The sequence below is a fragment of the Perca flavescens genome, chromosome 2, assembly GCF_004354835.1.
Source record: "Perca flavescens isolate YP-PL-M2 chromosome 2, PFLA_1.0, whole genome shotgun sequence".
Classification (NCBI taxonomy): Eukaryota; Metazoa; Chordata; class Actinopteri; order Perciformes; family Percidae; genus Perca; species Perca flavescens.
Window position 1 is genome coordinate 26,321,233 of NC_041332.1, and position 12,629 is coordinate 26,333,861.

A 12,629-nucleotide genomic window follows, 5' to 3' on the forward strand; every position below is an offset into this window, starting at 1 on the left:
CATGGCTTCTGATTAGGGAAGTGGTAATCCGTTTGAGGGTGGTGACACTGTTGATGTTTGAGTTGATACAGTCCAGAACAGAAGAGAGTCATATGAATCAATGTCCGTGTGGGAGTCATGGGTGGCCTGAGTAGGCTGCCTCAGGATGTAGAGTTAGTTGTTTACTGATAGCAGAATGCAGTTCTTTAATGGCAATCTTAGCATTAGCTGCTGTTACTACAGTTGATGTAAACTCTCTGGGCAGATAGAAAGGTCTACACTTAACCATGAGATACTCTCGGTAAGCTGCGCAGTGACTCTCGTGATGGTGGTGTCTGTGCACCACGTTTTGTTGACATAAATGCACAAACCCCCACCTCTTCATTTCTGATGCGAACCGAATGGGTGTACTGTACACATGAACTCTACTCGAGACACCTTTCTAAGTTGACTTGGGCATGGATCCTGTTCACACTAATCAAATAAACTGGACTTGGGGTCAAGTGCACTCGGATCCGGGCCCAGGTCCCTGATGTAAAAGCCCCCTTACTGCATTATATTTAGAATTGTCATCTGTATTTTACCTCACATAAAAAAAGATGTTTCCACCATAAATTGGTGCATAAAAATCTATCAGAATGCAGGAAATGAAGTGTTTGACCCTCAACATTTCCTGGGGGAGGACCCCAAGGTCTCATAACAACTCTGTTATGAGTTAAATTTGCAGTTACCTAACAACTTACCCATTAAACATCTTGTGAATAAGCTATATAAATTAAAAGCAAGATCAAAATGAGTAAGCGTAATAGTTGGGAATTTCCCTCACAGGAGGAAATAGCTGGTTTATGTTTAATGATTATCTCATGCTTGCTGTGATTTTGCAGTAGTAGAAACTTAATGCATGTCTAATCCATTGGCGATTGGATAGCTGACCATACACTCCCACAAAACTGTATGTATAAAAAGAGGAATCAGTGGTGATTATTTTTATCAAGAGGGCACTTCATGAAAAGAACCTCTTGGTCTCAGAAACAGGTAAGAGAGATGCTTTATTAAAGAAAAGTTTAATATCAGTTGTTATAATGCCATGGTAATTGTGATATCAGTATTTAAAGTAGTTTTTTAAAAGTTCATCTAGTGACAGTGGCCTATCAGTACTGAGAATGGTTAATATTACTCTCTGCCCATCAGAATTGTTTTGCTTTCCAGAGTGAAAATGGTGAATTATAAAGTGACCGTTTCCACTGGCAATCTTGCCAATGCCGGCACTTTTAACAGAGCCCGCATTAAGCTTGTGGGAACAGATGGGGAGAGCAGACTCAAGGCTTCATCATATAGCAGACGAGGAACAGTAAGTAATAGGCCTCTAAATGTCTAACACGCTGCCTCAACTTTTCCTATATGTACAGAAGAGGATTAGGGCCACATGTGAAAACTGCATTTGAATCTGAGAAAAAGTCAGACTTCTGACTTTAAACTTAGCTGACTTTAAACTCAGAATTCAAATAATTTTTTCACCTGTGGCCCTAATCCTCTTCCGTATATGAGAGGCACATTCTATATCAATTTAGAGAAGCTAATGTGGGATGATACAGCTCAGTTCTAAATACCCTTTATCTTCATTTTAAACTATTTCTGTCATAACTCCAGGTGTCTAGTTTTACTGTGTCCTGCCCTGTGTCCATTGGAAAGCTGGTCCTGATAGAGCTGGACAAACCGCGTTTCCTTTTTGAAAACCTTTGGTTTCCTGCCAAAATTGAAGTGAAATCTCCTGAGGAAGACACCTACAATTTTCCCATCTATCGTTGGATCAATGACAGCAAGGTGCACCGTTTCAGAGAGGGAACAGGTTTGCGGAAGTTAGCTTGTGTGACATACTGGGAATGATATTCACAGATCCAAACTTGGATCTGTGAAATGTTATTTAATCACAAACGACACCGCTTTCTTATGGTAGTAAGGTAGACAACGAGCTACAACCTCATTTCCATCAAAACGAGCTGTCTTCCGACCTGGACAAATAACATTGGTCTCTATAAGCAGCTTACAACACAAAGAAAGATACAACAAATCTGTCTCCAAACTTACTTCAGACATAACTTGTCCCCTGCTGGTTGTACTACAACACTTACCTTTTAAAAAAAAAAAAGTATAATAATCGGATAATCTGTGAATATCTTTCCAACTTTACCGAAGTGTCCGACATCCTGTAGGCTGTTCACTGACCATACTATATACTACACTATATACATCAATAATTTTAAACCTTGTTGTCATTCTTTCTTCAAGCTCTGACAGTCTTTGAAGAGAACCATCATCTTGGCATTGCCAGTAGGGAGCAGGATCTGATTCAGCAAAAGAAAGACTATCGGTGAGAGCTCAGAGTTTAAACACATTTCAATTTTATGCACCTCAACACTAACATGCATTTAAACCTCCTCTGCCTTTGGTTGAATAAATTAATCATATATAATGATAAATTAGCCACCATATGACATTGTTACACCTGCCAACGTTTATTAAAATGTATTATAGTACAACATATGTTGCAAAATTGTAACATTGAATTAAAATTAAAATTGCACACACTGGAATCTAGACTGTCCAAAGTTCATCACCTGCTTGTCTCTCTTTTTTTCCCAGCTGGGAAGTGTATGCAGAGGGAATACCCCACTGCATGAAGGTGTGCTTTTTTTCTCTGCCTTCTAAGGACCGTTTCTCCTTCACCAAGGACATAGAGCTCATCTCAACTCTAGCGAAAGAGTACAGTCCTAAATTCTGTTCTATCTATCTATCTATCTATCAATCTATCTATCTATCTGCTTTATAGGCTCATATAAATGTACTATTTGCTCTTATTTTCTAGGTTTGTTGAGCTGCAACTGAAGAGACTGTCTAATTCCAAAAAGAACTGGCCTGATATTGATGCTATCAAGGGGGTGTTTTGTTGCAAACAAACTCACATATCAGGTACTATCATAGTAATTTATTGGAATACTTGTACTGTATACACGATGATGATGATGATGATGATGATAATAATAATAATAACACTTATTATTGTAACTTTTATTTATAGCACCTTTAAAACTAAGTACGATTCTGTCAGCAGAAGTGCCAAAACAGAGACATTCCTGCTGCTCTTTAGGAGTATGTCCAAGGAACAGGCCTATGGATTGGTGATTGGTGCTTAGGAAATTTGAACTCCTACTCACTCCTCTCGCGCTGAAAACTAGTATCAACCTGTTGAGCTAAATCTCCTCCAAGAAACCTATGTCTCCAATCTGCAAAGCAACATGCCAGAGTACACAGATGCATGTTAATCTAGGACACAAACTAATGAGCTGAGGCCCGTTCCAGAAAGCAGGTTTAGTGAAAACTCTGAGTTCGTTAACCCTGAGATGAGGAAAACTCTGGGTTTTTTAGAAAGAGAGGTAACTTAACCTCAGAGTCAGTTACTATGGTAACTGAGCCTGTGAACTTAACCTGGTCGGGAGCAGGTTTTCTTCAAGAAACCTCAAGTTTCTCTCAGTCTCCTCCGAGACTGAGAGGAAAAAAAAAACTTGAGTTTCTCTCATTCTCCTCCCTCTCAGAGGAATTCATATCCTCATTCATTCATTGAACTGGTTTATGTTAGGCAGACTATAAAACGTGTCATGTCCTTTTGTTGACGATCCCGTTGATGAAAAAGCTGTAGGCTAATAATTCACAGAGAGTTTACGTGGGTATTGAGTGTCGACTATAGGCCTAGATGTATTTTCATTTCCAAATAACCGATTTGAGAGGTATTTTTTATCACAGTCCATTAGATATGAAGATCCGTCCACTAACATCCACCATCGTGGACAGGCTTTAACATCCCAGCAGATTCTTTGTGTCCATTACGTTTTTTGCAAACGGCAGTTTTCTTTATAACAGTGTAGCCAATCATACTGTAGCCTAATAGTAAAGCCACTGTAGAGCCATCAGAAAAGTGTGACAAACCAGTGAGAGCCATTAAAAAGAAATAAATGATTATACATTATAGTTCTGTTAATGATCATGGTGCTGCAACCTCAGAATGGGATTAGTAGTTTACGTTTTCGCCCACAGGATTGCACCTGAATGAAATTATAATACAATTCCAGTTTTCACCAGTAATATTATAAGTTTACTGTGATTAAATATGAAATTAATACACTGTTAATGCGTACGCATTGACTCAAGCAGCAATTTTCTCCCACACAAATTCTCTCTCTTTTGCAGCATCAGCCCATTGACATAGCCACTGTCTTGCTTTTTTAACGAAATACATGTTCAAACTTGCTGTATTTCCGCCGACCCGTTTGTTTGTGGTTGTTACCATGGTGAATAGTAGAATCATGGCTCCATTCATACTGCCTTTTGTGCACGCGCGTAACCCTAAGTGAACATACTCCGAGTTGATTGAACCAATTCATATCAGCTGTTCTGGAACCAAAAACTGAGTTTCCCATCTCAGGGTAAATCAACTCAGACATCAGGGTTAGACTCAGAGTTTGTTAAACCTTCTACCTGGAACGGACCCCATTTCAGACAGGTGTGTTGATGCTATAGGGGACTGAACTCACAATCTTTGGGTTTGAAGGAAGGTGCTGATCTCAGTAAGCTATTGTCCAGGTAACAGCATCTTTAGCTATTGGGGCTATATTTTATTGAGTCAGCCTGGGTTGACTCAATAGCCTGGGTTGGGTTGACTGATTGTTCACCTGAAACAGGTGTGTTAATGCAGACACATTTAAAATATGCAGGGCAGTTGTCTACAGCACAATGCCTGATTAGATATATGTATGATCATCTTGCAACACGAGGGTCTCGAACTCAGAACCTTTTACACCCTAGACAGGTGCTGAAAATGCAGAATTTTAAACTACAAAAATCTACTAATAAAATTCATTTCTCACTAGAAAATTATGAGAATTTGTGTACTTTGTTAAGACTACATAGAGATGCCTGTAATTTTCACAAAGATCAATAAATGACAAACTGATGTTTAAAGATCTATTTAGCATTGGCTGCAATGGCATAGATGAGGACACTAACACGATATGGATGATTTCTTATGAATTTTTAAAGTTTAGGATTTTAGATGGCTGTTGTAGCACCACCATTAGGACTATTAGCATACAAGTTGAGTTTTGCACAGGACTGGATTGTCACATTGTGTCACGCCATGTACTTTGAGTCGTATATTAGGCAAGTACAGGTAGGCCTATAGGAGCACCTCAGTGGCTTGTAGGTTGTTGTTTTTTGGTCAAGTAAATCCCTTATAGGGGGTCTGTAGATCAAAACACATACAATTTAATTCAGTGTCCAATCATGTCTTTGACTCTGCATTCTTTGTAACACATTGCCATTTTCCTGTTTCACATGCAGGGTGCAGTTAAGCTGAGAACAGTGGCAGAGTAAGATTTTTTATACCAGAGTTTGAAATTTAATTAAGTATAACTCGGGTTTTTTTTCAAGACTATGTCCAGGAACATTGGAAGGAGGACATGTTTTTTGGCTACCAGTATCTAAATGGTACCAACCCCATGTTGATCCAACGTTGCTCAGCTCTGCCTGATAACTTTCCTGTCACTGACGACATGGTCTTCCTCCGTGGTCAGGGTAGCTTGCGAAATGAAATGAAGGTGATTATCTTGACCTTTATTCAAAAGATTCATGTTTATTTAGTGTATGTGATATACACACACTATATGCATGTGAAACAAATAATTTCTCATCCTCACTAAAATTTGAAACAGAAGGGCAACATATTCTTGTGTGACTACAAGATTTTGGATGGAGTGAAAGCAAACCTCATCGATGGAAAACAGCAGTACTTGATGGCTCCACTCGTCCTGCTCCACAAAACACCTGATGATAAACTGATGCCAATTGCTATCCAGGTGAGATTATTACTCAAATATAGCTTGCAGTAAAGATGAAACCTACTGTATTGACCCCTTTGCCTATCAAAAGCGGCCACCACGGTTGCTTATTGATAGCCTATTTGTTTTAGACGCGTGCAATAGATTATCAAATGTCCATGTTTTCAAATCAAAGACAATTTATTTATTTTGCATTTGTTATCAACAGAGTCAAGTTCCCACTCATAGTGAGTCTGAAGTCTTTGAGCTCTAGTCCAAGTCAAGTCTCAAGTCTCTGGCCATCTGATCTGTCCCTAACACTGTATTATTAAATCTTATGAATTCAGTGTTTCCTGTCCTGTAGCTACCATCCATACAGTACAGTATCTAAATCAGTTTTAGGATAACTTTATGAGGTCTACTGCAATGCAATCTGAAGAAACACAAATTAAGAACTGTTTCAATTTCATAACTGTATTTTTCAACATTTTGGTATGTGCACCAAATAATACATGTTTGTCTGTGTTACTAACTGGCTGTAAAGCCCAACCTCATCATGCATTACATTTTTCAGTGTTCAAAGTTTGAGGGAAGCATCCGTATTGAAAGTTAATACACCAACCATGGTGCAAACATGTGAGAACTGATACTTTCCGTATTGCTATTCAACAACAACTTGGTGAAATATTTACCTAAGTCTGTCACATCATATGGGTACATCTATAAAGATACAATTTGCCTTTTCCAGCATTAGCACAACACTTTGCGATGGTTAGCTTATTACCTGTGACGATATATGCTAAATTTAACGTCTCTTTCACATTAGCAAGTGACTGACCTGGTAGCGTTTTGAGATGCCTGATGAAGTTCGACGTTGTAATTAAGCAAAACTAATGACAAAAGGCACAACTCCAGCAGGACTTGGTGTTGTCATCGTCAATGCATTTTTTGATATGTGAATGTGCGCACATAGGCATAGCGCATGCATTTTGTTGCACATTATGACAAAGGGCAGGGGACATGCAGCTCGTCATACGTTTCCCCAACGTATATGCGCCAATAAAAAAAAATAGAAATACATGAATGAATTTAGATTTAAAAATCAATAATTGCATGAAAACAGGTTGTTGACGAGTCTTGAGTCCGAGTCAAGTCTGAAGTCTTTTGGGTCGAGTCGCAAGTCAAGTCTGAAGTCAGCTGTTTGTGCGACTTAAGTGCGACTCAAGTCTGAGTCTCAGACTCGAGTCCCCATCTCTGGTTGGGTAATATGTTGACCTTGGATTCAATGAAAATATTAACTTCCCCGTCAGAAATCAGTTTATTTTCTGACTGAAAAGCAGATAAAACCTATAGTAAATAGGCAGTCCCCTCTGGCAGACAATAAAGGACGATTCAGTCACGCACAAGATGAAAAACCCCCAAGCTGTTAAGACTCATGAACACGGTTTGAATCCCATCCCCCTTCCTTCTCCTGCAGCTGAAGCAGACTCCAGCAGATGACAACCGCATCTTCTTTCCTACTGATTCTGAGTATGACTGGTTGATGAATTTTGTGAGAAGTGCAGATTTCCGTGAGCATCAACTCAACTCACCTGCTGCGCACTCATCTGCTGGCTGAAGTGTTTGCAGTGTCACTTCTGCGCAACATGCCCATGGTGCATCCACTGTAAAAGGTAACTGAAGGGATAATACTAAACTTACTGTAGTTGTAGTTTTTTCAACTACCAAACTAGTTTATTAATTGTAATGTTTGGTATATCATTGTGCTTAATATAGAAGCATCAAGATTTCTGACTTTGTTACATGTAATAATGTTCCTAACAGAGTTCCCTCTTTTCCTCATCTCCTCATACCTTACACCCGCGACACTCTTGAAATCAACTTCTTTGCTTATTTTCTTATATCTAAGACTGGAATTTACCCAAAGGTACAAAGCCACCAACATGCTCAGAAGACCATTCGCTAAATAATATATTTTTTAATATCATATACAGTATTTGACTCCTTTCTAGATTGCAGCTGCTGGTGTAGAGGGTATGATGACAATCCTGAAGAGATCACTGTCCTCAATGACCTACAGCTCCCTCTGCATACCAGACGACATTGCAGAGCGTGGTGTGGAGGCTGTGCCGAACTTCTACTACAGGGATGATGGACTCAAGCTTTGGGATATCATCCAAAGGTACAGCCCGGTTGTCCTGGTAGAGGACAACGGGAGTAAGGACAGGACAAAGGTCAACAAAGGTTGAAGGTCACCATCCATACATTTTTGACATATGTCTTGTTAACATCTCTCTTTCTGGTAGAATACAATTTAATCCTCATTTAAATCGTCTTACAAAAGAGGGTCTCAATCATAGAAATAAAATGGTTGGAAAGGACAGTTTGCACTTGTTATTGGACTAGTACAAAACAAAATGCAGATTGTTGTTAGTTCTCATGGTGCCAAGACACGTCAGTCAGGCTGTAAAGTCTTTTGCAGCGTAATGGGAGGAGTCAGGCCGGCGCAGCTCGGGAGACATGTGAAGAGGAGGTACAGTTCGACTCAGCAGCAGCGGGTCAGCGGACCATATTGAGACCCAGCCCGTTGTTTTTCTGTAACCAAGGCAGCACAAAAGCACAGCGGAACCAGCCAGCGAGCTGATGGCTGGCTAGTTAGCCAGCTTGCTAACTCTGCCATGCCCCAATACCACACCGGTCAAAGAAAACATTCCAAACAAAGTTGTCTCTCATCTGGCGATAGCAATGTGTTTTCCTACACAGTGTGGAAAAAACATTAAGTTGTTAAATTTGACTCATTTAGCAGCTGGCTCTCTATGCCTCTATCTCTATGTTACTTTAATACTCCACTACTAATTTGGCTGTACGGCAAAACCTCACCTTTGCAACTTTCCGCATGTCAATTTTTATGGAAGTTAGTCCTTCACTCAATGGCCGCCACTCTGACCATTCGACTGGGAATGCCCATTCTATCCATTTTATTTCAATGGTCTCACAACTGCAGTGTGTATATCAAATGTATAATTCAACTAGGAATGTGTTTTACATTTTACATATCCATGGTTGTCAAAGGTTTGTGCAGGCAGTGCTCAGCTACTACCACAGGAATGACACTGAGGTCCAGACAGACTCCGAACAGCAGAAGTGGATTTTGGACATTTTTGAACATGGATTCCTTTCCCAAGCAGGCACAGGTAAACTTTAATGAAACGTTTAATCTTAATCATTATAAATGTGTACATAAATGTACCATTATATTATCATAATGCAAACACAAATGAAACTTTAGTCATCTGGAAGTCTTTGAGTAATGCAGTTTATACCTTCTACAAACTTCTCAGGAATTCCACAGAGCTTTACCACCGTGGCTGATTTGATCAAGTTTGTCACCATGGTGATCTTCACTTGCTCAGGACAGCACTCAGCTGTGAATTCTGGACAGATGAAGCCATTTAATTTACCTGGATGATCAATTATAATGTTGCTATTTTTGTGGAATGGATTCATGAGGTGTTGAGAAAGAGACATAAACATACAGGCCCTCATTTATGAAACGTGTGTACGACCTAAAACAGGCGTACGACGGGCGTACGCCGATTCCTACGCAAAGCTCGGCATTTATCAATTTGGACATGAGCGTAAGCTGCAATCAAATCTCACGTCTGGTGTGAACTCGTGTGCGCAAGTTTTCGAGTCAGTGTGGACTTGCGGTGCAGCATATAATCAGTTTAACAGGAGAAGGAGAAGTCATCAGTTGATTACGTATCAGCAATGGCAGATCTGGCTCTTTTAGAAGACCTCTATGCGCCGGTCTGCAACATTGTTTTAGCCTGTGGGGTTCTGCACAACATCGCACAGGAAGACACTGTGCCATAAATGTAGCGATGGAGCCAGATGACCCGATGCCCAGAGAGCAGTGTCCAGAACAGCCATCAACTGAGGGCTATACGAAGGAGACAGGATATTATTCCTCACTTTTAAAAGGTAGCCTATAGTGTTATGTTTGGCAATGATATTCAATACAGGAAACATGACGATGCACAACCTTTTTTATTTATTCTTCAGGTTTTTGTTTCTCTTTCAAGTGAATGATTTATTTCTGCCATTGACCAAGTTATTTTGGCTTGTTTTTCCAGCCCCTCTGCTGTGAGGAGACAGGGTCCAGCACGGGGGGGGGCGGAGGACAAGCGCTCTCCCTCAGCTGTTGCCTTGTTCCGACGAACACGAGTAAAATAAAAGACACTGCATTTATAAACTCCGCTATCGTGTGTTTATTTAATTATAGGTACACCTACATGTAGGCCTAATAGATTGCAATAGAAGCCTGTATATTACTATTAGGACTATAGAAAATGTGTCAAGGATGTATAAATTAAATAGGCTAAACTTCAGCTGGAGTCCGATTTACTACGGCAACACTGTTGACCGCATCAGTGATCTCTTTTCATCCCGCATTCTTTCTACAGCCTTTAATACCAGTTTTCAGGCTGCCAAATAGTACACACGTTAGTGCAAATGAACCAGAGATATCAGGGTTTCAATCTCCACCTCTGAAAAATTCCGCTTGTCAGCCGGATTACGTCTCGCCATGTCGTAAATTGTAGGGGCGAGGCCTCAAAACCCAGAATATATTGGGGCGTGATATTTAAATGACGATCGTTTCCAGCCGCCGCATTTATCAATGTACGACCATTCTTACGCTCGGATTGGTGTGATACGAACTTTTCATGAATCCCACGTGAAGCCTGTCGTAAGATGATTTCTGCGCTCATATCTGCGCTGGTTTCTACGTTAGGTTGATAAATGAGGGCCACAGACTCTACAGGCATGCTAACAGGTCTGTGAGGCTGCACGAAGGCACAGTAATGCTTTAAGCTAAATGCAACAAATGCTCACAATGACAATGCTTATGTTATGTTTATGTTTATTGTCCCCGTGGGGAAATTAAGTTGAAGCAGAAATCACATCACAAGGCACTTAAACAACATTAAGAAAAAAGAAAAGACAAAAACAAACACTAAAAGACCGTAACATATAAACATTACGCATAGACCAGGGCACTGATGCATATGGGGAGGGGAAAGGGGGTGTGTGGGTTGAGTATGGTTCCAGACCAGCTGGATAAACGATAAAAAAATAAATAAAAATAATATAGATAAATTAATAAAAATCTTATTACCGTACAGGACCTTCATTAACTTTTGGAGTGATTAAGGAGTTTGATGGCCTGTGGAACAAAGGAGAACTTGGATCTGTTTTTTGTAAACAGAGGAGCACAGTATCGTTGTCCTGACGGCAGCAGTTCAAATGAGGGGGCAAGGGGGTGTCTCTGATTACTCACAATGCTATTTGCCTTTTTTAGTGGCAACGCTTACATGACTTTTAGTATTTATAATGGTTACCAAGATCACAATCTTAGTTTAACTTGTTAACATGCCAACATTTAGTAATTAACACAAAACACAAAGAACAGCTAAGGCTGATAGGAAGGTTTTTAGTTATTCCAAAGTAAAGGACAAATAAAATTGTGACCTGATGATGGCGCTGGATGAGAAGTCAGAGCATCACCAAAGTGATCCCAGTTCACTGAATGATACAGCTTGGCTTCAAAGAGTATTAAGCAGTCATCTGTCAATCATTAATTCATTGCAGTATGACTATGGTGGCTGGATGCCCAACACTCCCTCCACCATGCAACTTCCTCCACCAACGACAAAGGGGATGACAAGCGAGGCCACGATGCTGCAGACATTGCCTAACAAGGGCACAACAGCTAAGGCAATGGCCAGCTTGTGGCTACTTAGCAAGGAGCCCTCTGACTTTGTAGGTGCCAAAAACCTCATGAAAATTACATAAATCACAATCATGTATTCATTAGAACAAAATACCCTGCTAAAAAACTGCTTACTTCCTACAACTTTACATAACATTGACAATAGTGTATTTGATTTACATTTAAATGTAATGTAAAAAACAAGTAGCCTACTTATCACACAGAACGTAATATGCTTAATTTTGTAGATTAAAGGAGGTTTCTGTCACCAGAGCAAGAGGTATTGCTTCAATGGTCTTGTGTTGCATGAAGGAATTGTTTGTTCCTCCCATGCTGCATGCAATAAAAATGATTGGAAAGGAGTGTTTTTCTCTCTCTATAAAAGAGGAATTCCCCCCACAATGTGAAGCTGCTGCATTGAAAAGTTTCTTACTATATAAAAACATGTATCTTTTGTGAACAAAATGTGTCAATTTGCAGTTGCAACAAACATGGTGCATGTGAATATAAATGTAATGTGGCTGATTTGTCATTTAATAATCACAGCAAAGCCCTGATTAAACACTGCCAAACAAATTTGATTTAGCATGTTTAAATTAAACATCTTAACGATTTGTCTCTATATTCTACACATTCTTCATATTATAGAAATTTACTTGAATCTTATGTTGTTGTGTTAATTTGTGTGTGGATTTCTGCATTTAATACTTGTCCGTGTGGTTATTATCTGACTGTGACTGTTATCTATAGTGTAACAGTCACTTACATACTGTGTACTGTAAACTGTGACCAATTCCCTCACCAAAATAAAGTATCGCTAAGCCTACATAATGATGAGTGATTTGAGTCCTTTAAGTTGTTGTCTGGCGTTCAGAGACCAGGGGCCTGTTTCACAAAAGCAGAATATATAAATCCAGGATAACTGATAAAGTGAGGCTTGACCTAGTCTAATCTGTGCATCCTGGCTTGGTGCGTTTCACGAAGGCCAAGCCAGGCTGAGGAGGAGC

General features: G+C 39.8%; 1 pseudogene; it reads left to right on the top strand.

The window, feature by feature from the left end:
* Window positions 1-1,195: 1,195 nt before the first annotated feature.
* Window positions 1,196-11,705, top strand: LOC114562772 (arachidonate 12-lipoxygenase, 12R-type-like; annotated as a pseudogene).
* The last annotated feature ends 924 nt before the right edge of the window (window positions 11,706-12,629 follow it).